General features: G+C 46.3%; 1 protein-coding gene across 2 annotated transcripts in view; it reads right to left on the bottom strand.

Annotated features, from left to right (window-relative positions):
* PIP5K1B (phosphatidylinositol-4-phosphate 5-kinase type 1 beta) overlaps positions 1 to 18,927 on the bottom strand; it is a 294,224-nt gene extending 275,297 nt beyond the window's left edge. For both annotated transcript variants that reach the window (XM_057305569.1, XM_048218352.2), the window contains exon 1: positions 18,793 to 18,927. The gene's annotated coding sequence lies outside the window, so the exon portion shown is untranslated. The remainder of the gene's footprint in view (positions 1 to 18,792) is intronic.
* Positions 18,928 to 26,001: the final 7,074 nt, after the last annotated feature.

The raw sequence follows: 26,001 nt of genomic DNA, 5'->3' as shown, positions 1-26,001 counted from the left end.
ACTTGGGCAGCCACCTCAAATTCTTTTTGAAATGAGAGGAGTATAAATAAATAAAATCTGTAATTTCTGGAAGGTGTTGTAATGATAAGAGGTACAAATTTTTTAAAGAAAATTAAATCAGAGTGAAATGAGTAGAAAGGCATTCTCTATTCATGGGTTAGAATACTTAATATTGTTAATAGGGCAATGCTTTCCCAATTGATCTACGGATTCAGTGCAGTCCCCATCAAAATCGCTGGTGGCTTCTTTGCAGAAACTGACAACATGCTTTTAAAATTCATATAGAAATTCAAGGGACTCAGAAGAAACAAAGTAATCTTGGAAAAGAAGAACAAAGTTGAGAGACTCAACATTTTCCAACTTAAAATTTATGACAAAGTTACAGTGAGCAATCCAGTTGGTACTGGCAGTAAGAAGGGACACAGAGATCAATGGAATAGAAATGAGAGTCCGGAAATAAACCCTTGTGTTTATGGTACATCGATTTCGGACAAGGGTGCCAAGATGACTAAATGGGGAAAGAATAGTCTGTTCAACAAACATTAATGGGACAAATGGATATCTATGTGCAAAGAGTGAAGCTGGACCCCCTACTCCATACCGTGTACAAAAATTAATTCAAAATGGACCAAAGAGCAAAATCTAAGAGCTAAAACCATAAAACAACTAGCAGAAAAATACAGACATAAATCTTTGTGACCTTGTAGTTGACAAAGATTTCTTAGATAGGACACCAAAAGCACAAGCAACCAAAGAAAAAACAAATTAGACTTCATTGGAATTAAAAACGTGTATGCTTCATAGGACATCATAAAAAAGCAAAAAAGACAACACAAACGATCTTTTTGCAAATCATGTATCTGATAAAGGACTTCTGTCTAGAATATCTAAAGAACTATTAAAACTTAATAATAAGACAGCCCAATTAAAAATGGGCAAAGGATCTGAACAGACATTTCACTAAAGATGATATACAAGTGGCCGATAAGCATATGAAAAGAGGCTCGACACCACTAATAATGGGGGAAATGCAAATCAAATCACAGATCAATGAGATTACCCCTCACACCCACTGGAATGGTTATAATAAAAATGAGATAATAAGTATTGGTGAGGATGCAAAAGAAAGAATAGTTGCTAAATTCTTTTCTCGTTTCATTGAAAAAAAAATGAATGTATTTGGATATCCAGTATTTCCATTTATCCAAATACTTAATTTTTTAATTTATTTTTAAAGATTTTATTTATCAGAGAGAGAGAGAGACAAAGAGAGAGAGCACAGCAGGGGGAGTAGCAGGCAGAGGGAGAAGCAGGCTCCCCATTGAGCAAGGAGCCAGACGCAGGGCTCGATCCTAGGACCCTGGGGTCATGACCTGAGCCGAAGGCAGACACTGAACCCACTGAGCCACCCAGGCATCCCTACATTTATCCAAATATTTTAAATTCAAGCTAAACCTTTCCTTCAAAATTTCTAACCTCTCCTTATGCACCCCACACACCAGTCCCCAAATACACCCTTGCAATTATTCCTTTATAGCCAAGAAACACAATTTTTTAATGGTGTTTAAATGCATGTACTTTATGCAACGTAGAAAGCAATCAGTAATGGTACCATGAATTAGCATCTCTATGTAGCCACACTTAACTAGTGTCTCAGCCAATAAATCACTTTTTAAAAAAATATTTATTTGAGAGAGAGAAAGAGTGTGTACACGTGTGTACACATGAGCAAGGGGAAGGGCAGAGAGAGAACCTCAAGTGGATGCCTGAGCACTGACCCCTACACAGGGCTGCATCCCACAACCCTGAGATCAGGACCTGAGCCGAAATCAAGAGTTGGACACTTAACCAACTGATCCACCCAGGTGCCCCCAATGAATCACCTTTAAGGAAGGCACATGGCAGTATGGTGCGGGCAGAAATTTTCCCTCGTCCACAGAGGACCAGACTGCTCCAGCAATTTCACTCATTCATTCAAACTTTCACTGACCAGCAAAACACCATCAGTTTGGAAACACACTGCCTCTTCACGGGATACAATGCAGAACGTTCTCACAGATGTCCTTTTCCTTTTTTCAACCCTCTAAGGGCTTCCCATCACACCAAAACTAAAACCCAAAGTCACTATCAGGTTTATGAGATGCTACTTGTCATGACCCCAAGTTCTCCCCTCCACTCCCTCAGCTCTGGCCATACTGGTTTCCACACAGCACCTCAAGCGAGGAGCTCTGCCTTGGGGCTTTGCATTTTCTATTCCTTCTGCCTGGAATGCTTTTCTCCAAATCTGTGTGGTGTGCTCGCCATTTCATGCAGAACTATGTTTGCTACGGACTGAACGGCTGTGCCCTTCCCCCCAAATACCTATGTTGAAATTCTAACCAATGTGATGGTATTAGGAAGCAGGGCCTTTGCAAGGTAATAAGGTCATGGGGGTGGAGCCCTGGTGAATGGGATTAGTGCCCTTCTAAGAAGAGACAGCAGAGGGCTGCTTCCCCTCTCGTTGCCACATGAGGATACAGTGAGAAGATGGCCACCTACGAACTAGAAAGTGGGCTCTCAGCGACACTGCACCTGCCAGCACCCCATCTTGGACTTCCAGCTTCCACAACAGTAAGAAATAAATGCTTGCTGTTTAAGCCACCCAGCCGGTGGTCTACTTGTTACAGCAGCCCCTGCTGAGACAGTTCTCCTACGTATTCCCCTCAGAGAGGATCTCCCCGCTCTCTCTTGGAGAACCCCCCCCCCCACTGCTCCCATCACTCCACCCCTTCTCCTGCTTTGTTTCCCCACAGCATCTTGTATTAAATTACATGTGTAAATATCTCGTCTTACATGTATACAAGATACACTCACGTGCATATTAACTTTATATATTAAATTATGCTCTACATGTAAATTATAAATTATACACGGGCCTCTCTCACTTAAGAGGAATAATCCTAATATCTAGAACTGCGTTAGCAGGCACTGAAACATCTGGTGAATGAGGAATGAACTAAAGTTAGGCCGCGCTTTAGAAGACAGCCTCAGAGAACAAGCCATTTGAGGATCAAGGATCATGCACTGAATGCACTGTGGGGTGGCACACCATTGTCCTCAGTGAGCTGTAACACGGAACAGTGGCCAAGAGAGACGGTTCTGGAGCTGGACCACCCGGCTCTGAAATCCGGCTGTGTGGCTTCGAATACTGTGCTTAAAATCTCCGCTTCATGGTTTCCTCATTTACTTCTTTTTAACTTTGTTTTATTTTTAGGATTTTATCTATTTATTTGAGAGAGAGAGATGAGCCTCCATGTCCATGAGGAGGAGGGAAGGGCAGAGGGAGAGAGAGAAGCAGACTCCCCACTGAGCGGGGAGCCTGACATGGGGCTCGCAGGGCTGGATCCCAGGACTCTGAGATCATGACCCGAGCTGAAGGCAGACGCTTAACTGACTGAGCCACCCAGGTGCCCCCATTTCCTCATTTATAAAATGATGATAACTGTACCCACCTCGTGGGTTGCTATGATTATTAAACCAGTTAACACGGTTTTATTGGTTAGAAAGTACCTGGAATGTAGGAAGTACCCAAGTAAATGCTAGGTATTCATCAGCTCTGTCATCTGAGGGCACTTCCTTCTCTTCTACAACTTTCTAATCAATGACTGTTCCCCTAGTGTTTCTTATTTTATGCTATTCAGGTCTTACACTCTACCCATTTTAGTTGCTTCAAGTTGCTTTTTATCTCTATGTTCTAATACCCAATATACCAGTGATTTATTAAAGACGTGCGTGTGTGAGGTAATGTATCAAATGATAGAGAAAATGTCGTGAGAATGACCCCCTCTTGATTTTCCTGTTCCTGCCACTACTCTTCCAAGACAACTGTTCTCAAAATTTTCTGTTGTGCTTTCTTAGTGGTCATCTCTGTAACTTGACAACGTGCTTAAAGTTCTTATTCTTGACTCACCACAAGGATCTTCCTCATAACATTTTAATTCTTTTGTGCATTACCTTCCTAGTTTTAAGTACTCGAGTCTTCATTTGTTTTTCCACCAATTTTTCTTGACAGAACAAAACTGCCTTTATTCACAGACAACATGATTGTCTATCTAAAAAAATCTAGGCATGTCCCAAAAAGTTACTAAAATTAATACAGGAGTTCAGCACCTTGCCAAATAACATATAAGGATGGCAAATAAGCACACAAGTAGATGCTCGACATCATTAGCCATTAAGGAAATATGATTCAAAAGCACAACAAGCCCTGACTATAAACCTATTAGAGTATCAAAAATGCAAAAGACGGAGCATACCAAGCGTTGATGAAGATAGGAAGCAACTGGAACTCTCACACACCACTGGTGGGAAAGCAAGATGGCACAACTCTGGAATCCCACCAACTTCTAACAATCCTATCTTACTCCGCCATTTTAGGAGATGAGGACATTAGCACGTTTATTCTCTCTCCCTGCTTTGACGTCACGCCAGCTTCTGTCAATTATGCTCTTACTCCGTTGAGGTTGCTACTATTTGCCATCTAGCCCACGTGCATAACCATGTCCACCATGCTGAGGCCACAGTCTGACTCTGAGCACAGAAAACCAAGACAGTGCACCTGTATGATTATGATTATGCCGCTATGCCGACTGCCAGGCTAAGCGAGGAATTAAAATTTTGGTCTCTGACCTGAAGTCATGACTATAGATCCACTGTCATAACCCTTAATCCAACAACGTTCAACTGTAGGAGATCCTTTCATTTTTCATCTGGTATCACCCACATGAGGAACTCCAGCCAAACCCCTCTCCCATTTGATATGAGTCATCAGACCATAAATTTTGCTATCATTCAGTTTTAATTTCTCATTTAAGGAATGTCCCATTAGCCTCAAACAACTTTAAAGATTCATAGGTCTTAAAAGTGCCTTCTGGAAGACTTCTAGGATCTTCTCCTAGTCCACCTAAACAGGCACTAACTGAAACATTGACCATCTTTGCACGGGAGGCATGGCGTTAGATGCCCTGTAAGGTGCACAATGACAGCCATACACCATACAATCTAAGTCGAGTAAGCAATGAACTTGCTTCATACACTGAGCATCTATCCCAGTTTGGAATCTGTCATGTGAACTATCTGTTGCCTACCAGCATTCTGCTTCTTTAACAGGTAGACATAAGTTTTGCTTTCTTCAACAAACCTCCATATCCAAGACTCATCTCTCTTCTTAAAGACAAAGCTATGTTGCTCTCCTCACCCACACTGAGGCTGTGTTTAAATTCTGGAACGCTGATCAGACTTTAGCCAAGCATCTCACTTCCCACCCCTGGCCCCTGGGAATAAGGAAGGAGAATTCTTCTTTTATGGGAAGCCGGGCACACCAGACGCTACACCCTCTGCTTCAGATCTGCTTCCCCACAGGCTACAAATGTGGCTGTCCGGAGCCTGACCTGTAACTCTTACGAAATAATGTGCATGAGGCTTTTGTTCTAAGAACCTCAAAGGCCTTCATTTCATTTGGCCTCACAACATGCCTTTGAATTAGCCAGGAGCCAGTGTATCGATTCTCATTCAACAGATTGGGGGACGGGGGGGGGGGGGGGGGAAGAATGCCACAAAAGAGGTCAAGCCACTTGACCAGAGGTCACCAAAATGTCAGGAGAAGGAGAAGGGCAGAAAGAGCCAGAATCCCTGCTTCGCAGACCAGGGCTCTTGCTGCATCCAGATTCAGCCTGTGCAAATGTATGCAAAATGCTGTCTAAAAACACAGGAAGCATGACCCAGGGAAAGCAGGAGATAAACTCTGCTCGCCCTAAGTAAGACTAGGTGCAGGGGAGCGGCCAAAAGATAGCTTCCCTTCCGCTCGAAGTTTCAAATAGTGCGAATAACAAATTACAAGAATTCTGCACTGGTTTTGTGGATGTTTTTATAAATTAATTTTTTTTTTTCCTCCAGGAAGAAATAGAACATTCCAGCAACAAACACATTGCAAGCAGGCATCTTCAAGTTAGCTCAGGGTACGCGAACTGATACAAATCCCTTGGAGTTATTCACCTTTCTACTTCATTCTTCTGAAGGAGAATAAGGTCAATCCCAAGCAGTGGGAGCAGCCAGCATGCAGAAGACACTGGAGCCGTCAGGTTGGGTGGGAAACACGAAGCGAAAGAAGACGTGGTCTCTGCTGTCAGGACTCCACGTCTGCTTGGAAAGATAAGCTGAGAACAAATGAAAAGTCAGCCTGTAGGGAAAGCTCCGCAAGACTCAGAAGAACAAGAAAGCCAAAGGGAATGTGGGCCTGAGAAATCACTTCAGGGCAACGGGGAGTGGGAAGCAGTGGGGTCAGAAGAGGGTTCCCGAACAGTGGGATGTAGGTGGCGTCATGAAAACCTGAGGTCATTTCCTTAAATGGAGAAGAAAATGTAAGATTCGGTAAGAAAAAATGTGATAAACCAAGGTATAGAGAAAAAAACTGCAAAGGAAGATCAGGGAATGATGCTGGTTCTCAGACATTTTCTCTTCTTTGTCTATAAACTCTTCCAGTGAAGTCTCATTTCATCCCATGGCTTTAGACACTGGTGAGACATCGCAACGCTGTGTCCGTCCCGGGGCTCTGTCCTTACGGCCACACTCGGATAGCTTCCTTCTAGACCTGGGTGTTCTACTCAGTCTCATCCACTCCCATGACCCGAGTCACTGGCCACAGCCAAGGACCATCACAGTCCGTGTTTCCATGACAGACCTCTTCCCTTACAGTCGCCCTGCACCTCGACATCCTGCAGGTATCTCCAATGCACGTTCAATCCTGGGCTCATGATAACAGCCTTCCTGCCGCCACCATGTACCCACGCCTCTTCTCAGTACTCTGTTGACCATCACGCCCCCATCTCTGCAGCCCCTCAAGCCCAAAGCCAGAGAACAATCTTCCACGACTCCTGTTCCCTCAAAATCCACACGCCAATGGTCACCCAGTCCTATAAACCCTCCTTCCCAAATTTCCAGGCTTCTCCCTCTTACCCACCCTCACCACCTTAACCAGGTCCTCATCTCACCTGTAACTAACCCCCTTCCCCCCACCTGTCTCCAGTCCTTTCCCCTCACTCATCTCCCAAACTATAGCCCAAGTTGCTGATCTAACATAAAACACGAGCGCAATACTTGTCCATGAAAATCTTCTAGTTGTTGCCTCATTGCTTACAGAAGAAAAGTTCACGCTCCTTAGCACTTCCAACAAGATGTCCCCGGTCTGGCTCCAACAGCCCCTTGTAGCCCTATCTCCTTCCACCCACACCCACCCCACCCATCACGTGACTACATGGCTCCGAAGTGTACCGAAAACCTTCACAACTTCATGTCTTCTTTCGTGCTGTGCCTGGTACACAGTAAGCATTTAAGAAATGGCACCTGTGGTCACATCATACTCCTACAAGGATGACAGTGACAACAATGACAATGAATGCTCCATGAGCGCCAGACTCTGGATGGTTTTGCGGACCAAACCAAAGCCCTGAGATTTCTGGCACAGTAGAGCATCTAAGCGTCTGGGGGCCTGATGATGCCAAAATTCTAATCTCTGATAGCCGGTATTATGACTGATTGAAGGCAGGGGGAGTATGGAAGCCATGTGGGAAGCTGTCACAATAGTCTAGGTAAGAGGCGTTCATAGAGGAAATGTAAGTGAGAAGAGAACACATTTCTAGGTCCTCAGGACTTGGGACGCTGCACAGAAACAAGGATGAGCAAAATAAAAGTCTGCTAAAATTTTGGAAGTTGGCAAAAAGAATGAGGGTACCTTTGACGCACAATTAGAACCTGAGAAGGGACATATTTTCGGTTTTTTAAAAGGTGCCAGCTACAAGGATAGCTAATATAATCTACAATGCCAGCCCACAACAGAATCTATAATCTACCAGAGAAGCTACAATGACGTCGGAATCCTAGAGGTACTTTTCACAGAGGTAAGAGCTGGGATTCACAGGAGCAGATGAGTGCCTGAGACCTCGTGAGGCGTGAGTTCCTCAATTGTTCTGAGAGCTACCAGCCAAGAAGGGAGGGATGCAAGGAAAAAAAAAAAAAAGGAAAATCTGGTCTTGAACAAGGCTGCTGGCTGGGAAAGAACACGGGCAACGGGACGGCTAGAGGCTAGACTGCTGGCATCATAAAAAGGAAGGTTAGCTGGAAGTTGAAAAAAAGACTGTTCTGGCTTAAGGAAATCATTTCGTCGTCCATCCAACCAATGTTAAGTGAGAAGCCTCTTTGCGCTGGACACATGGACACCTCTGTGGGAGCTGGGAATACGACAGGGGCCAGAAGCCCGTCCCTCCCCTTGGGGAAACCACTTTCCAGTGAAGGGGTAGACAAAGAAGAAACCAGTAAAAATGTAACCACGGGGACTGTTAATCATCCTCTCTGAAGCTTCGAGGTGCACGTGGAGAACACTTAACAGTTTTAAAATGCTTCCAGAAGTCTTCTCATTTACACGGAAGGTGACTTTTTCTTCTATAAAGTTTGCACCAAATGAAATGAGGCATCACGCGTATGTTTATAAATCGGCACGCTGGAGAGGGAGTTTCTGAGAAGCTGCAAAACGAAATAACGGAGCCCAACTGTACACAAACCTTAAAAGCCGAATTTCCATTGTTTTCTACAAACCTCAACAAAAGTCATGTTTCTACTTAACCCTTAGCATGAGAGATGTCCCGCTTACTCTATTTCCCACAAATCTTTACTGCTCTATCTGAACTGTGTGTCTTGGGAAAAAACAATTAAAGAGCATCATTTAAAAATAGCCTGCTAAAGCAACAACGCTTGGTTTTTTGCTTCCATGTGATACCTTCATAAGCCTAAGAACAGTGTGGTTCATATCACTCCTTAAAGAAGTTACACTCCCCCCCCACCAAAGAAGTTAAATTTCTCATATTCACCTTACTTGTTTTATTGCAGGAACTAAAGTTCATTTTCCAATGGAAGATGGACACCAGGAAACTTGGAGGAATTTTCTATGCTGTTTCTCCCTTGGGAAGAGAAATACCCCTGGTAATCTACCACTCCTAAAGGCATTAAACATTAAAAATCACACTGTCATCCACACACCCATAAATTACAACTCTGTTTAAGTCAAATGAAAAAGTATGAAAGTATGCTTTATGCCATAATGTAGTAAACACATATCTTATAAAGAGAAAAAAGGAACCATGAATATCTCAGCCTAAAAAGGTAGCAATTTATTTATCTGAACAGCCGCAGACATAAGAAAAACATATTCTTTATTGGCCAATAAACTGAGTGAATGAGAAACGACTAAAGCTCGTTTGCTGTACAAATAGAGCTCTTGAGGCCCTCCCTCAAAAACTCCTTTTTCTCATTAAAAACAGTATCAATTTCAATGCAACACAATTCACGCAATATGGGTGTTATCTGGTTTCCAAGATCACAACAGATTCTCCAGAGCAAACCATGAATGAAGGGGTATCACTGCTGAAAGTCACAGAAATGGGGCCAGAAGGGAAAAAAAGAAAAAAATCAAGAAAAGGCAGAGGCAATTTTCAAAGTCAGTCAAGTGGGGCCAGTTGGTACCAGGGCAAAGAGCTTTGCACCTCTGAGTAGTTCCAAAGCCATCACTTTATGAGAACATAAAAGACTTGGTCTGTTCTATACAACCTTTCCAAGAATCGGGGAAGTTTGTCACAACTTTGGGGAAATTTTCAAGGCAAATATCAGCTTTTAATAAATCATGACACTTAAAGGAGCAAGCAAACCCTTAGCAATCAGGACATTTACTGCAGAGGTAAAGCAGGCTGCCCAAAGTTCTGAGGAGCCAAGAGGCCCCTAGTTTAAGGCTCCCTGCATTTTGCGCTTGAATAGCCAATTCAAATGGGCAGTCTCCACGAATCAAGGAATTTTAGGCAGGGAAAAAAAAAAAAAAACAGGTACATTGTTCTTAACATACTTTTTTAAGATTTTATTTATTTATTTGACAGAGAGAGAGCACGAGCAGGGGGAGTGGCAGGCAGAGGCAGAGGGAGAAGCAGGCTCCCTGCTGAGTCTGATGCGGGCTCAGCCACAGGACTCTGGGATCATGACCTGAGCCTAAGGCAGATGCTTCGCTGATGGAGCCACCCAGGTGCCCCCAGGATGCATTTCTTAAAGGGCACTGACATGGCCATAAAAGGCCCTACGATGTCTTGAATGTTTGAGTTTCCCAAAATTTGTATGTGGAAATCCTCAACCCCAATAAGATTGTATTAAGAGGTGGGGCCTTTGGAGGGGATTAGGTATTGAGAGCATGACCCTTATGAATGGGATTAGTGCCCTTAGGAAAAAAGAGACCCTGGAGGCCCCCTCATCCTCCTTCCATCATGTGAGGCTACAATGCACGGTCAGCACGAGACCCTGACCACGCTGGCGTCCTGACCTCAGACAGCAGCCTCCATGACGCCAGAAATAAAGCGTGCTGCTTAGAGGCCATCCAGTCTATGGTACTCGGTTACAACGGCCCGAACCAAGGCAGACTGATTCCCTTTTACTTCCAGTTCGAATGTGAGTAACTGAAAAGCTATGTGTAGAGACTGGTTTGGAAGAGGAAGTTCTCAGAGGCCATGCAGGAGTTTGCAAGGCCACCAACCTGGAGAGCCACAGAGGCCAGAGCCTGTCTGCTTTCATGAGTGCTCGGAAGGATCCGGCCAGCGAGTCTAGGGTCCTCTGTGGCCGCCTCAGATGCTCCCCGGCTGCAGTCCGGGTGATAGAAGAGGGGAGAGCCAGTGAGGACTCAGGAGCCTAGATTCTGCTAGAATAGAGCAGAGGGTTGAGAAGCTGGATGAGGGTGCAATGAGCAGGAACAATGAGAAGCAGATGGATGGGGGGAGGGGGTGTTCAGAAAGCAACAGAAACACGGGATGGCTGAGATGCCATGGGGTCAGGCATAGCTCCCAAGTTTCTGCTTCGTGTGGCTTGGTGCCCCCCCCCCCCCCAGAGCTAGGGAACCCCGCAAGAGGACCAGGTATGGAGAGAAAAAAAAACCAATCTTCTGGTCTTAGCCATGCACAGTGTGATGCCTTGGAGATACCCAAGTACAAGGACAATGTCAATGACGTCATCTAGAGCTCACAGAGAGGCCCAGGTCGGAGAAGCACATTTTAGACGGACTTCGGTCTTCCATTTAAATGTCTTCTTCCCAAACTACATTTTGTGGTGCAGCAGCGTGAAGTAGAGAAAAGAATGTGGGCCGTAAATTCAGAAAAACTGTGACGAGAACCTCAGCACCACCTCTTACGGGCTCTGTACACAGGAGTATGTGATAATCCCGATAGGTTTCCACGTCTTCCACCGTCAGCGGGGATGCGGGGCTCACTTTGGGGAGCAGGGTGAAGAAGAAACAGAACCCTTCTGAAGTGCCCGGAATACAGTACGTTCTCAGCCAAGTCGAGCAAGACCGGGTTTAGACCTTTCTGCATACCCCACAGCACCTGGCACTGTCTTGGCCAAGCGGTCCACCAACATCCAGCATGTTGAACTGACTTGAAATATGATGAAAACTGTCAGAACGCCACCATTCCCTCTTCCTAGACAACCACCAGCTCATAAAATCATTCCTTTACCCGGTATCCTGTTGGAGCAACACCCAAACATAAATCATGCATAGAGCGTGTCTTACGCCTCATCACCCACATAACGGGGTGTGTCTCTCAGTCCTGGGAGGACCCATCGCTTAGCAGGACCACGACTATGAAGAGCTTTTGTGGACCATCTGAAGTCCAAGATACATAATCCAGTCACAGGAGTTTGTTCTCTTGTGATCCACACGGCTCTGAGAAAAGCCAAGACTGGTTTTATTTCTTCCCTAGAATTTCTGGAGAAGCGGGCAGATGGCGTCTTCTCCACACACCCCGGGATTCACCTGGAAAGCATTCGCCTGAGTGCTTCCGGAGACTTCTACTTTGACCAACAGATTCAACACTTCCTGCCAATATTGGGGAGACATCAGCATCATCCAGAGACAAACTCACACTCAGATTACTGTACCCCGCCCCAAAGTCTCTGATTCAGCTGGCTGGGGTACACTATGAGAATTGTCACAAGGTCTCAGGGGATGCTGATGGTGTTGTTTTGGGGCTGCACCCGAGAACCACTGCCCTGGCCTCCTCTCTGGGGTCAGGCTACTGATGGGTCCTACATTTAAAGAAAAATCAGCTGAGATGGAGTGGGGTTTTTTGTTTTTGTTTCTTTGTTTTTTTACCTCAAGTGTCCCTAGGATTTGCCTTTTAGATTACCACATGCTGTCTTAATTATGAACGACAAATGTTTACGCCTTAGGAACTTTTAGGCCCCGTTTTAACAGTTTGGGAATGTTCTGTTTCATGCTTGATAAGTTCTACTTATCAGCTCGCTACCATTCACTTCTGAGTAAACGAAAAGAAACAGCTCTTTATAAGTAGAGACCCTGCTTCACACTCATGCAAGAATCTACCCATGTGAGCAAGCACTGTTTCCTCCTCCTGCAGGCCTCGGCTGCCGTTCTCAGGGGGCCCTCACAGCTAACCTTCACAGCTGAACCTTTTGGCTTGAGTGACCTCAGCGGTGACCCAGTTCATCTCAGCAGGATGGACGGGACTCATTCATTCGTTCAAACATTTACTGGGCACCTACTTGGTACCAAACGCCTGAAAACAGTGTGAAAAACCACGGCCTCTGCCCTCAAGGAGTTTCTAGAGTTGAATGGGAGTTGGAGCAGAGGTGACAGGGAAACAAGGTCCTGGGAGGACCCGTAAGTAAAAGCATCTAGTGTGTATAGTAAAGAAACATGCGTAAGTATCCACTGTGATAAGAAAACATATGGGGGCACCCGGGTGGCTCAATCGTTAAGCGTCTGTCTTCGGCTCAGGGCGTGATCCCAGCGTTCTGGGATCGAGCCCCACATCAGGCTCCTCTGCTGAGAGCCTGCTTCTTCCTCTCCCACTCCCCCTGCTTGTGTTCCCTCTCTTGCTGGCTGTCTCTCTCTGTCAAATAAATAAATAAAATCCTAAAAAAAAAAAAAAAAGAAAAGAAAACATATGAAGAAGATTCCCTTAAGGGTTAGGTGATCAGAGAAGGCCACATTCCCCAGAGGAGGGGACACTTAAACTGAATAACTTAGAGAAGCTTAAAGTCCATTCCTGCCTGTGTACCTGAGCCAAACTCACTACAAAGCCACTCTGGTTGCTTTTAAAATAGGTTTGCCTGATGCTTATATACTAAAAGGAATAACACATTTTATATCAGATTATTGTTTCTGTTAAAGAAGAGGTAAAAAAAAAAAAAAGAAAGAAAAAGATCATTTGTAGGCATTCTTCTTCTGAAAATAAAAACACAACTCTGTATATGGGACGGAGGGATGGAAAGACGACCCTCAGAGGGAAACAGAATGCTGGAGATCTGGTGAATGAGCCCTATTTATGATGAAAGATGAAGGACCACGAGTATTTAAACACTGGAGTTTCTAAAACGATCTGAAAAATAATGAAATCATTAGCATTATTATGAAACGTCCCAGAGCTTTGAAGAGTGGTATTTGTTCGAATGCACCAATGGTTCAGTACGCATTCGTTAAATCCCCACCATTTCCCAGGCATAGTGCTAAGTTCCAAGAATACAAAGATACATAAAACATGATGCCTAACTTTCCTATTGACAAATATTAACGAAACACCTAGGACATGCCTATGACTCCCTCAAGCACGTGACAGCATTGCTCTTTATTGCTGCTGTTTTGTTTCCTGATGTGGTCGAAACATGTTATGCCCAAAGATCCAGAGATCATGATGGTGGGCATGGCTAAAAAAGGAAAGAAAGAAAATTTGTATTAAATATTTAAAAACCTACTACTCAACACAGTGAATCTAGGGGATTCCTTGTGCTGGTCTATGAAGCCAAGAAATAGATTTTTATGGCTAGCTATAATTCTATCTGCCTCCCAACCCCCTTGCTCAGCATTCCTGGAGGCAAAGGCTGAAGTATCACCTTTTTCTTACAAAATAAATTCTTTACAGTCCTATCTCTCGTCCCATAACTTTAGTTCCAATTCAGAGTAATTATACTTTCTAGGCCCCTGGTGCTCGCAAGTTCAACTCTTGCCGGAAGAGCCTCCACTTGAAAACACACACGCCCAGTTTTAGTGGGAGCGATACCACTCCACGCTTTACAGTTCATCACAATTTTACAAGTGACTTTCTAAAACCCTTAAAGAAAACAAGTCTTGAGAACTTGCTCACCCACTACGTAAACTCCCCCAAACCTACTGCACGCCTGTTGTTTACTCAGTCCCATTAACAACACAGAGACTTTCTACAAGAGACAAGCTTCAGAGAGCTGCCCATTAAAGCACAGGTTTTGACTTCAAAATACTGCCCAGGCGCTGCCTGCTGAGAAAACATGGAAGCATGTTCCAATTATTATCCATATTTGAAATCCACATTCCCCAGGAGTAACCCCATTCGAGTAGGGTTTCCTGTGTTTTCCTCTATCACCATCTCCTTTATCCATCTCTGGTAGAACTAGGCAGAAGTAGATACAACTGAGAAGGGAATACACAAAATCGAGCCTGTTTGCTCCAGCCTCATCTTTTAAACCGAAAGGAACCTGGCTGAATGAAGTACTTCACCAATGGCAGCCAATTGTTTACTACCCAGTGTTTCCAAAGATTTCATCAGATTAAGTTTAGAGGTTTTATTTTTTTAAGAAAAAAATATATTTTCCAAAGAGTTTATTTATTTGAGAGAGCGCGCATGCAAGGGAGCACAAGCAGGGGGAGGCTCAGAGGGAGAGGGAGAAGGAGCGGCAGGCTCCCCACTGAGCAGGGAACCCACTGAGATGCGATGCGTGGCTCCATCCCAGGGCCCCGCACCCCCACCCCCGCGATCATGACCTGAGCCTGACCTGAGCCAAAGGCAGACCCTTCACCGACTGAGCCACCCAGGTGCCCCTTCAAGAAAAATATTAAAACAGAAGGCCAGGTTTCCTCCCTCTGTGACTCGCCTGGCATTTAGCATTGCCATATAAAAGTCCACAAATGAACAGCTGAGCTGCATAACGTACAGTTCTAGCTGGGAAGCTTCTTGAAGAAAAGGATTCTTTCTAACTCCAGTTAACAGATTTGATACAAAGAATACGTTTCTGTAACAAATACATTCAGGACTTGATATTTTACAGTGTAACTAATGAAGGTTCTAGCCATAGTAAAAAATATACATATTTTTTCCCATGATATCAAATGTTCTGACTCACCATTTAACTAAAGTACAGGCAAAATGAAAATGCAAATGAAATGTATACATATTTATGACTTTACCGGCTGGATGGCCGTGCCACCTCTGGCTTCTGGCTTTATTTACCAGGAAGAGAAGCTTGGAAAACCACCATACGTCTGTGTTTCTATTCAAATAGTTCCCTTTCTCCAAGCACTGGTTGGAACAAAGTACTAATTCTGAGTCTGGTGATATACATAAGTCAAGAGAATCATAGTGAGTAGACGAAAACACACAAACATTTAAAAATATAAATACTAAATCTTTTAAAATTATGCCGCTTCACTAATCAGTACTAGTAAACAGAAGTTTTCCGTTAACCTCTATGATTTCTAAAAGTCAAAACGTACCTTCACCATAGAACTCCCGGCAAAATCTTAAATATGAACTTTCTAAAGAATTTCACATTAGCCCTGCTTCTCCTGCTAAACTTCCGTGTGACCCCGAGCAAGCCAGTTCACCTCTCTATGCCTCAGTTGTCCTACCTGTAAAGAGGGCAAGTCTCTGAACCATTTAACGGTAATTTCTTTATCACAAAGACATACCTCAATCCCAATGGCTGCATCTGTTAATAATATTAAGAACCATTCTACTTCTTCGTCATCCTTCTGAAAATAAAAACACAACTTTTGTGTATGTGGAAAGGAGGGATGGAAAGAGGACCCTCAAAGGGGAACAGAAACTAGGTCGGTTTTGTTAATTAGGTTTCCTCTCTGAAACCACCAGCCAGTATCAGCAGCTGCTTGAAATTTACTCAAAGGGAAAAAAAAAAAAGTGGTTGGTTCCTCCATCTCAAGACTAACTCTTTCCTAAAAGGGCACAAGTCAATTTCTAGGAATGGGTCTTTCAGCCAACTACACAATACTAACAACTCAGGGAGGGGGAGGCAAGCAAAGGAGCATGACAGGGATGACATGAGTCTACTGTCTACATGGAGAAAGAAAAACTCTTCTTTATATGAGGTATTCACGAAGGAGAGCAATGACAGCTGTACCCGCCAGCTTCAGGAGGCGCAGCTCTTGCAGGTAAATTACCTTAGGGCTCAGCAGGTGATGGGAATCCACATGATGAGATGCTCCGTTCTACAGCATGTGTTTACCTTATACGTGATTTCATCCACCCCTTCACTCGACAGCAATTTATTGAGTACTTACTATACACAAACTCCAAGTCTAAAAATAAATTAAAGGTATGAGTTGACTGGGATACTCAAATGAATCCTGACACGTATTTTAGAGTAGATCAGCCCATCAGGATATTTCCAAGTTAAATAATAACATTGACCAGTATAGATGCTAAGCTCAAGTGCCCTGGAAATGTTTTCCCTTGCCCAAATGGGACAGGGTCAAGGGGAAGGGGGAGTAAATTACAAGTGGAATAGACAATGAGCTAAACAGAATGCTGAAACTAGAAAGAGAAAGAGAATTCACTATGAATCTCTTGTTTCATACGTGGAACACCTGAGGCTCAGAGGTGATGATTTGGCCCCGGGGTCACACAGCCAAAGAGAGTATCAGAACTCGAGCTCACGCCATCAGCAGGCATGCCTAACAGTCCCTAGGGTGTTGCAGTATCCATGTCTCCTCCTCGCCATCAGAAGCGGGACAATGGCCTCATCTGCAAAGCCATGGACTGGACATCAAGAGCTCTGAGTTCTAGTCTCGTAACCTTCACTAGCTTAGACAGGATACCGTGGAAAACATCCCTGTCTAAACCTCAGTTTCCTCGTCTGTCGAATGTGAACAGTGATTCACACTGAGACAGCGCAGACCACAATAAATGCAGAAGCAGTCTGGCCATTGTGAAACCGTACACAAGTACAGAACGAGCACTGCACAGTGATGGGGGCGCTGGGTGGGGTGTATCAGAGAACCTGCCCGGGACTCTTAAGTCCAGCCGCTTACTACCTTGATAAGTCCCTCAATCGGTGAGCCTCACATTCCTCCTGAGTATGTGGTTAATAATCTTTGCCCTGCCTCCCTCGGAAATGGTCAGGACTTAATGAGAGCACTGAAAAGCATTCACAGATAACAAGGCATTGATTCAGGTGCAAGGTATTATTATGAGATTCCTCTAGTCTCCTTAATTTGGACAGAAATGTAATGTGGTTTTATCATTCAGTTCTGAACAGTTTTCTTTCTCAACATTATTCCTAAGTCTCAGATTTCACAGCTTTCTCCCGGGTACTCTGAGTCTCCACTCCCATTACTGGCCCAGGAATACACAGTTCCCCTCAGCCCAGAGCCCATGCATGATGCTTATTCAACGTGCCACTGGCATGGACTTGGCTGAGAAGGATTTTTTTCCCAGGGCCTCCTCTCAGCTGGAAATGCTCTGACTAAAGCTTCCATGAGCACTGTTTTACTTCATCACATTAGAGGGGTAATGAAACCAACCCCCGGGCTTTTCCCCAACAACTGCAGAACACTTCAGCCTTTCCACAGAACGAGAGAAGTCTGAGTGGATGCTTGTCACCAGAGGGGCAAGAGAGGTTCCCAAAATCCATGTTCAGGAGTGCAGATGGGGAGACGGATTTTTTTCTTTGCAGGAGACTAACATATTGTGAGGCCCAACCAGTCTCTCAAGGGTCACTGGCCCTAGAGGTAGGGCCTCTGGGAGGCTGAAAAGGTCCTGCAAAGATGGGGGGGGGGCTCATTTGGGGTCTGCAACACTCTGCCTTCAAAAAGCATCAGAGTAACTAGCATTTCCTTGTTAAGAGCCCTGATTTCAGTAGATCAGATGGAAGAATTCATCAGCCTATCCAAACAACTTCTCTGGAACAGGTTTCTACCCAACCACGGCGGGCACCAGAGACAAGTGAGCTTGGGGGATAAGAAACACAACAGGCTCATCTGCATAGATGAGAGATAAGCAGACGTTTGCTGTCCTCTGTTTTGGCGACTCCCGGCTGCGGCCTGAGGAATCAAACCCTGGCATTCTCCCTCTCCTTGCCCCCACACTCCCACCCCCCCCCGCCCCAGCTGTTGAAGCGTCACGTTGACGGGGCTGGGGGGGAGAGAACCAGGGGAAACGCAGAAGTCTGCTGCTGCATTTAGGCTGGAACCATACCGCACCTGTGCAATCCGGCTTCGGCGCCAGAAATGACCAGAGCACCGACTCGCAAGCCCCTCCTGAGATCCCAGGGGCGCCTGACAAGTTCGCCTCTGTTTACTGGCGGGGAAGGCTGGTGGGAGAGCTCTCCTGCTGCTGCCAAACTCAGCTGGTTCCCCTGAAAAGGGGACGGAGCTCCCACTTAAGCGAACGCACAGAGGCCCCCGAGGGTCACTGCGGCCGGGGGGGTGGGGGGTGGAGGATGGGGTGGTGAGCGAGCGGGTGGGTGCTCGCGGGGAGCGCGCAGCCGTGGCCCCAGCGGAATGAAGGTCCCACTTCGGTGGCCACACGCAACCCTCCCCCCATCCCCAGGCGGACAAAGTGCGAGCGTCGACACCTCCAGGGTTCCTCAGGACGCGGAGCCCCCGAGCCCCAGCCCTGGAGGAGGGTCTAGGGAGGAGGGGCCGGGGACGCGCAGGAAACTTACCTCACCCGGGCAGCATTCGGGCGCCTCTGCTGTCGAGACCAGTTGCGCCACAGTCTGCAAGTTATCTGGATGTGGTTGCTTCCCCCCGGCGCCGGGAGATCTGCGCCGGCGAGGGGCGGGAGGGGCCGGAGGGTCGGCGGAGGCGGGGGCGGGGGCGGGGCGTGGCGCGGGGAGCCGGCAGGTGCCGGGCCGGAGCCGCGGGGCCAAACTCGCCCGGGACGCGCCTCGGCGGGGGCGCGCGGCTGCGAGTGTGCAATGCGCGCGCGCCGCGGCGAGTGTGTGTGTCCCCGCTTTCCCCTTCCTTCCCCGCCAGTCCTCCGGCCAGACCGAGCGGCGAGCGGCCGCCAAAAAGCCGCAGCAGCCGGAGCGCTCCACTGGCCGGCGCGGCGTGAGCGCGGCGCGCTCGGGGGGGGGGGGGGCCGGGGGCCGAGGAGCAGCGGCGCCCCCGGGCTCGGGCGCGGGTCCCGGCGCCGTGCGCGCCTGGGTCGGAGCGAGGCGCGGAGAGAGCAGTCTGCGCGGCGGCTGCCGCGGCTCGGGGAGGCTGCAGGCCCCGCCCGCCGGCCGCCCAGGCTCTTCCCCTTTTCTCTCCACCCCCTTGCTCCATCCCCGCACGCCCTGCAGGGAAGCCAGACCGGTTTGCAGCAGCGGCGGCGGGAGCCTCCGCCGCAGTCGGACTGGGCGCCGGAGTCGGTGCATGGGGACGCGGCGCTCTGTCCCGCCGCCGCATGCCTAGCACGGAAAGCCGGGCTGGGCCGGGCCCCGAGGTTTGGCCGGTTTCTCCTAGGTTAGCCGAGGGCTTCCCGGGGGCTCTAAAGTCTTGCAGCCCCGCTAAAGAGAGCCGCGTTTGGGATAGGGCATCCTCCCTTCCTCAGGCCACTGAACTCTGCAGCGCCTGGTCGCCTGCCCACTGGACTCTGCTTGCCACGAAACCCGCATTTAAGCACAGGTGCCCCCTCCATTGGGAAGGGACAGCTAAGATTCCGAGGCGATGGCGTGCCCCCTTCTAATGACAGCAGGAGTTCCCAGGAAATAAGACCTACCCAACAGGTAGGGTAGGTTGGCGAAGGGGTCACGGGAGAGAGGGGGCTGGAGGGACGTCAAGAGGTCTAGAGCGAATGGGCTGTGATGGGAGAGGGGGCTAAATCTTCTGGATGGCGCTGAATGGGCGCGGGGACACTTGCAATCTCACGGTGGGGGAGAGGTGAGAGTTGGGGGCAGATCTAAGGACTCTTGGAAAAATGTTGTCTTGCAAGCTGTCTCCAAATTTACTTAATAGGAACTGAAAAGGTACCTACCGGATCTCCCAGATGAATGGAAGCAAGTGGTATTTCTCTCTCTCATCATTTCCTTCCTTGTTTAAAAAACAAAACAAAACAAAACAAAACACTGATGTAAAAGGTCGGATACATTCTGCTGGAGGCCGAGCAGCACTTCATGGTCCTTACCTTAGATATCCTGGCCTGGCGAGTCACAATGAGTTTCTGATTGAAAGGCTACTCCCTAAATTCTCAGCAAACGAACACCTCTTTTTGGTTTTGAAATCTTTTTGTACCCCTCCCCCCCCACGTTGGGTAAATTTCTTATGGTTTAATAACAGCGGGAAGGAAGTGCAGTAATTCCTTGGTAATGCAAATACCTGTTATTTCTTGGACTGTTTTTCCAACCTACTTCGTCTAGATGTGTCTGGCCATTACTGGGAGTATTAGGGCGTCACGTGTTTCGGACCCTGTGACTTCCTTCTGGTTTTATCCTGGCATCCTAGACTCTTCAAGCTCAGAGCAGGAGCACACATCTAGTTCAGCTTGATCCCTTTACAGAAGAGAAAACTAAGATCCAAAGATATTAAGTGGCCCGAGAGCCAGCACACAGGTTCCTTGACTCCCAATTCCTGAACAACAAATAACAGAAACACGGGATTTACAAAGTTCAGTTTGGGGTCGATAGAGGGGGTGGCAGAGAAAGACCGGATCCAAGAACCCTTCATCTGCCTGCAGTGAATCACTGGGTAGGGGGCAGCAGCACGCCGCTGTAAACAGCAGGCGGGCTGGGATCTGGGAATGGTGATCCCAGTGTCCCCTTCTCTGCTCCTCACCCCTCCTGCCAGTCTGAAATCCAGGCGGCGGAAAACAAATCTGCCTCCCAGCGTGGCAAGGGTTGATGCAAAGCCGTTTTCGGTATTTCCTGGGAGTGCGGGGGAGGCGGACACGGGTAAAACCAAGCTTAAATCACAGTGGGTTGGGGGTCACGCACATGACATACAGATGCATGCTCACATGTAAAACAGCCCTCCTTTCCCATTAAGAGACTCACTGGCTCCCTTCTGTAAACTATAGGCACCAACAGCCTTAGGTTTCCAGAGACATAACACAAAGCAGACTGCCCACTGGCTTTTTAGAGAGCTAACTCTTACTAAACAGGATTCTCAGAAACTCTACCAAGAGCCTTAAGATGCTCATTGCGGTGAATTAATTCCTGGAACAAGGGACCACATAGTTATTGGTCCTATGCGAGACCTGTTCTCTCTTCCCGGTTCCGTCTCTACATAGACATCAACAGGAATTTGGGAAAGTCACCCTCTAATGGAAATAAAACGAGATCAATATTACTAGCGGTGGTGACTTGGCCAGAAAATTTGGAAACACTTAAAAATTAGGAAGTGCAGGTCTTGTATGTCAGTGATGAATCACTGAATTCTACTCCTGAAACCAATATTGCACTGTATGTTAACTAAAATTTAAATAAAAATGAAAAATGAATAGAAATTAGAAAGTGCTCATCTAATTGTTTTACTTAATTTCAAGTGTGACTTCTCTGATTCTAGATTTCAGTCCATTTTCTTAATAATGCTATTTATACTACCCTATGAGAAACAAGTGTAGATCCCTTAGAGTAGATTTGATAGCATTAGTGGCCGCAATTAATGACCTCCCTTTATCCAAGTCCTTTGTCTCTAATTTTGAAGTCCCCTCCCACCCTAGGCTCACCTGTATGATTAACTTTGTTCCAGTGGAACATCAGTAGACTTGATGTAAACGAAGGCTTGAAAAACGTTTGTGCAACATACCTATAAGGATTTCCAAAATCCAGAACACTGACAATACCAAATACTGGGGAGGGTGTGGAGCAACAGGAACTCTCATTCATTGCTAGTGGGAATGCAAGACAGTAGGGTGACTTTCAAAGACAATTGACAGTTTCTTACAAAATGAAACAAGACTCTCTCCATAGGATCCGTCAGTGATGTTCCTTGATATTTACCAAAAGGAGCCGAAAACTTAGTTCCATACAAAAACTCTGCCTGTACACACAGAGTTTTTAGCAGCTTTATTCATAATTTGGACAAAACTTGGAAGAAACCAACATGTTCTTTAGTAGCTGAACAGATAAATGAACTGGGGCATCCAGACACTGGAATATTATTCAGTGGGGGAAAAAATGAGCTATCAAGCTATGAGAAGACCTAGAGGAAACTTAAAAGCATATTGCTGAGTGAAAGAAGCCAGACTGTAAAGGCTACATATTGTTTGATTACAATTATACAGCATTCTGGAAAAGGCAAAACTATGGAGACAGTAGAAAGATCAGTGACTGCCAGGGGTGCGGGGTGGGGAGGTTTGAACGGGTAGAGCACCGAGGATTTCTAGGGCATGAAACTACTCTGTGTGACACTGCAATGGTGGATGCTTGTCATTATACATCGGTCCCAAACCATAAAACGTACAACACCCATTCCTAACGTCAACTATGGTGTTTGGCTGATGCTGATGTCTCAGAGTAGGTTCACCAGTCGTAGCACGGGTGCCCGTCTGGTGGGGGATGTTGATTAGTGCGGGAGGCTATGCATGTATAGGGGCAGGGAAGATATGGGAAATCTCCGTACCTTCCCCTCAATTCCTTTGTGAATCTAAAACTGTTCTAGGGGGCCCCTGGGTGGCTCAGTCGGTTGAACAGCTGCCTTCGGCTCAGATCATGATGTCCGGGTCCTGGATCGAGCCCCATGTCGAGCTGCCTGCTCAGCAGAGAGCCGCTTCTCCCTCTCCCTCTGCCTGCCACTCTGCCTACTTGTGCTCGCTCGCTCTCTGTCAAATAAATAAATAAAATCTTAAATAAAACTGTTCTAAAAAATTTTTGTTTTAAGTTTGTGCTTTGTTCTTGGAATTCTGCCCAGGAGGACAACCTCACTAAAGGATGAAAGACCCTGGGATCGCCTGGGTGCCTCAGTCAGTTAAGCGTTGGACTCGTGATTTGCGCTCAGGTCATGATCTCAGAGTCCTGAGATGAGCCCCAAGCTGGGCTGCATGCTCAGCAGGGAGTCTGCTTGAGATTCTCTCCCGTTCCCTCTGCCCCTCCTCTCATTCTCTCCCTCTCTCTCAAATAAATAAAAAAAACCTTAAAAAAAAAAAGAAAAGGATGAAAGACCCTGTAAGACCCTGTGCTACAGACCTGAGTCATCACAGCTGACACCATTCCTGACCAGCAAGTCCTCAGGAGACTGCAGAGGCACAAGCAAGTCCAAATGAGATGGGCCGGCTTGGTCCACATGCACAGAACCACCCCCATCCCCCGCCCCCGACTCATAGATTCGTGAGAGGTAATAATGCACGGTGGCTGTTTTAAGCCATTGCTTCAGTCCGCCATTGCCTAATAACAAAGCACCCCAAAACTAATCACCACCAACCACCACCATTTACTCTTTCTTGTAATTCTGTGCATCAGCGGGGCATGGGCTAGTGTTGCACCCTTGGCTGCTATCAGCTAGCTGCTGGCAGCTGGGCTGAACTAGAAGGTCCGAGAAGGCTTCCATCTGCCTCCACGTGTGGTCCTTTCATGAGGTGGGGGACTCAGACTTCTTACACAGCAGCTGGCTTCAGCGACGGAGGAACTGGAACTTTAGGACTGAGCTTGGAAGTTCTAGAACTCTACTTCTGCCTCATTCTATTGATTAAAGCAGTCACAGGACTCACCCGATTCAAGCAGAGGGGAAATACTCGACGTTGTGATTCGAGGGGCAGTAGGGATGTACAGGAATGAAAGGGCCTGATAGCAGCCATTTTGGTGAGACTGTCCCGCCCGCTAAGTTCTAGGGTGGTTGTTAGACCGCGTTAGGTACATTGTTCTAAGCTGTGGGACTTTGGGCTACTTACAGAGCATTTCCGTACCTTTCTATGAAATGGGGGCATTTGGGTTTCGCTAAGTTGCTAAGGCATATTTAACTTTTTCTTTAGTGATATGCAAGGGAAAATGATCCAGAAAGGAGTTGCCAAAGGGGGTCTGTGCAGCACTGGTCAGCTATGGGTATGTCTAGCAGTTCATCAGCCACTAATTCTTCTACTAAGAAAAACCCTTAAGAATTCACAGGAAATACATGCTCGGCCTCCACGGACACCAAGCAGTAGAAAAGTAGAGGCTGCACTCCTTCACAACTTTTGAAGGATCATCTGATATCACCTTGCCTTCTCTTTCTAGAAACTTCATTTCTAAGCAGAAAAGAGAGGCCAAATGCTTAGGTGACTCCCCTGTATAACTTGAGATGCTCATTTTGGAGGACCTGCTAACCCTGGGGACCCTCTCTTCTCTAATTTCGAGTTTGCTCTTTAGTGAAGGCTTTAACACCTCACCCCGATACCCTTCCTGTTCTTCTCTGCTACCATCTTCCCTTTCCTCTGGCTTTTGCTCTCTTTTCCTGTTGCATCTTTGCTTCCTTAATCCCATCCATCTCCTATTCCTCCTTCCTCTCAGGCTTGGGAAGAACATTGAACTAGGAGTCCTGAGGCCTGCTTTCTCATTGCAACTCTGTCCGTGCAACAGTGAAGGCTGCCTCCTCTCTCGGATTAAGATTGCTGGTCTGTATCATGGGAGTGTGAGACAGGAGGCTCAGAAAGGTCACTTGCAGGCCTAACAGTCTCTGATCATTGGACACCTGCAGGACATTCAGTGCCAAGGCTTGGAGCAGGGTGAATATTCAGGACTCTGAACCCTTAGGAGGAAGTACACGTGTATCTCAATTCCCATTGCCTCCGTACTTTTTCCATAACTTCCTTTTTTTTTTTTTTTTAATTTAGTTAGAATACATGCCATTCTACCAGGAGCAAGCCCGATTTAACTCATTATTCTTTGCCCTGAGGCTGGCATCCTCCTGGCTCTCCTCAAGACTAGCTGATGTTTTCATTCTTCAGTGAGAAATATGATGAAAAGGGGAGGCCCAGTGTTAGCAGGCATACAGGTCTGACCCTAAAAAAGTTCTCGGCAACACCAGGTAACTCAATTGAGAAATATGAAAAAGAGCCAAGAAAGGGTTCCCTAACAAATTCATACCAAAATATAAAATTATATGCATGGAGATTGTAATCATGCAAAAAATATAGGCACATGAATAACTCCTGAAAGAGAACAATTACCGGGGCACCTGGGTGGTTCAGTCAGTGAAACGTCTGCCTTCAGCTCAGGTCATGATCTCGGGGTCCTGGGGTTGAGCCCCACATCAAGCTGCACAACGGGGTCCCTGCTCAGTGGGGAGTCTGCTTCTCCTCCCTCTGCCCCTCCCCCACCCTCTTGTGATCTCTGTCTCAAATAAATAAATAAAATCTTTAAAAAATAAAAGAGGCCAATTACAAATTCAAGTTTTGTGCTAGGGTGAGGGAATCTTAAGATAAAGAAAAATTTTGATGTTCTGCTGTTTTCACATTTTAAACAAAAATGCACATGCCATTGAAACCTCTAGTCAAACTTCCACCAGCCTGTATGATCTATTTTCTGTGGCATTCAGCTACGCCTTTTCTCTTTGCCATCTTTTTTTTTTTTTTTTTGGTTACAAACAGACTCACATGTGTAGCTTTTCTAAGTGAATTTTCACTTTGTCCAGAAGTTACAAAAAACAACATCACTGTGCTTGACTTGAAGAGTGAACGAGAAATGAGGGAAGGTCAGAAGGGAGGGGAGAAGGAAGGAAAAGAACAGAGAAATGGGAAAACTGCACAGACAATCCAGCTGCATTTCAGGAAGCAGCATAAATGGACGTGAAATGTGTACACACATTTGTATATCAAGTCCGAGCTTGGGTTTTTAGAACCTGAAAGTCAATGTCTTCGTAAGACGGTAAGAAACCTTCTGTTGGGTGGGGAGGCTGGTTTAAAAGCTTGAAGTAGGGAAAAGAGGCTGAAATACATCAGCGGTATCACTCAAAACTTCTCAAAATCGACTGTGATGATT

Source organism: Ursus arctos, unplaced genomic scaffold, assembly GCF_023065955.2.
Source record: "Ursus arctos isolate Adak ecotype North America unplaced genomic scaffold, UrsArc2.0 scaffold_33, whole genome shotgun sequence".
NCBI classification, from domain to species: Eukaryota; Metazoa; Chordata; class Mammalia; order Carnivora; family Ursidae; genus Ursus; species Ursus arctos.
The sequence above is the reverse complement of the archived record's forward strand: the minus strand, read 5'-3'. Positions and strand labels throughout refer to the sequence as shown.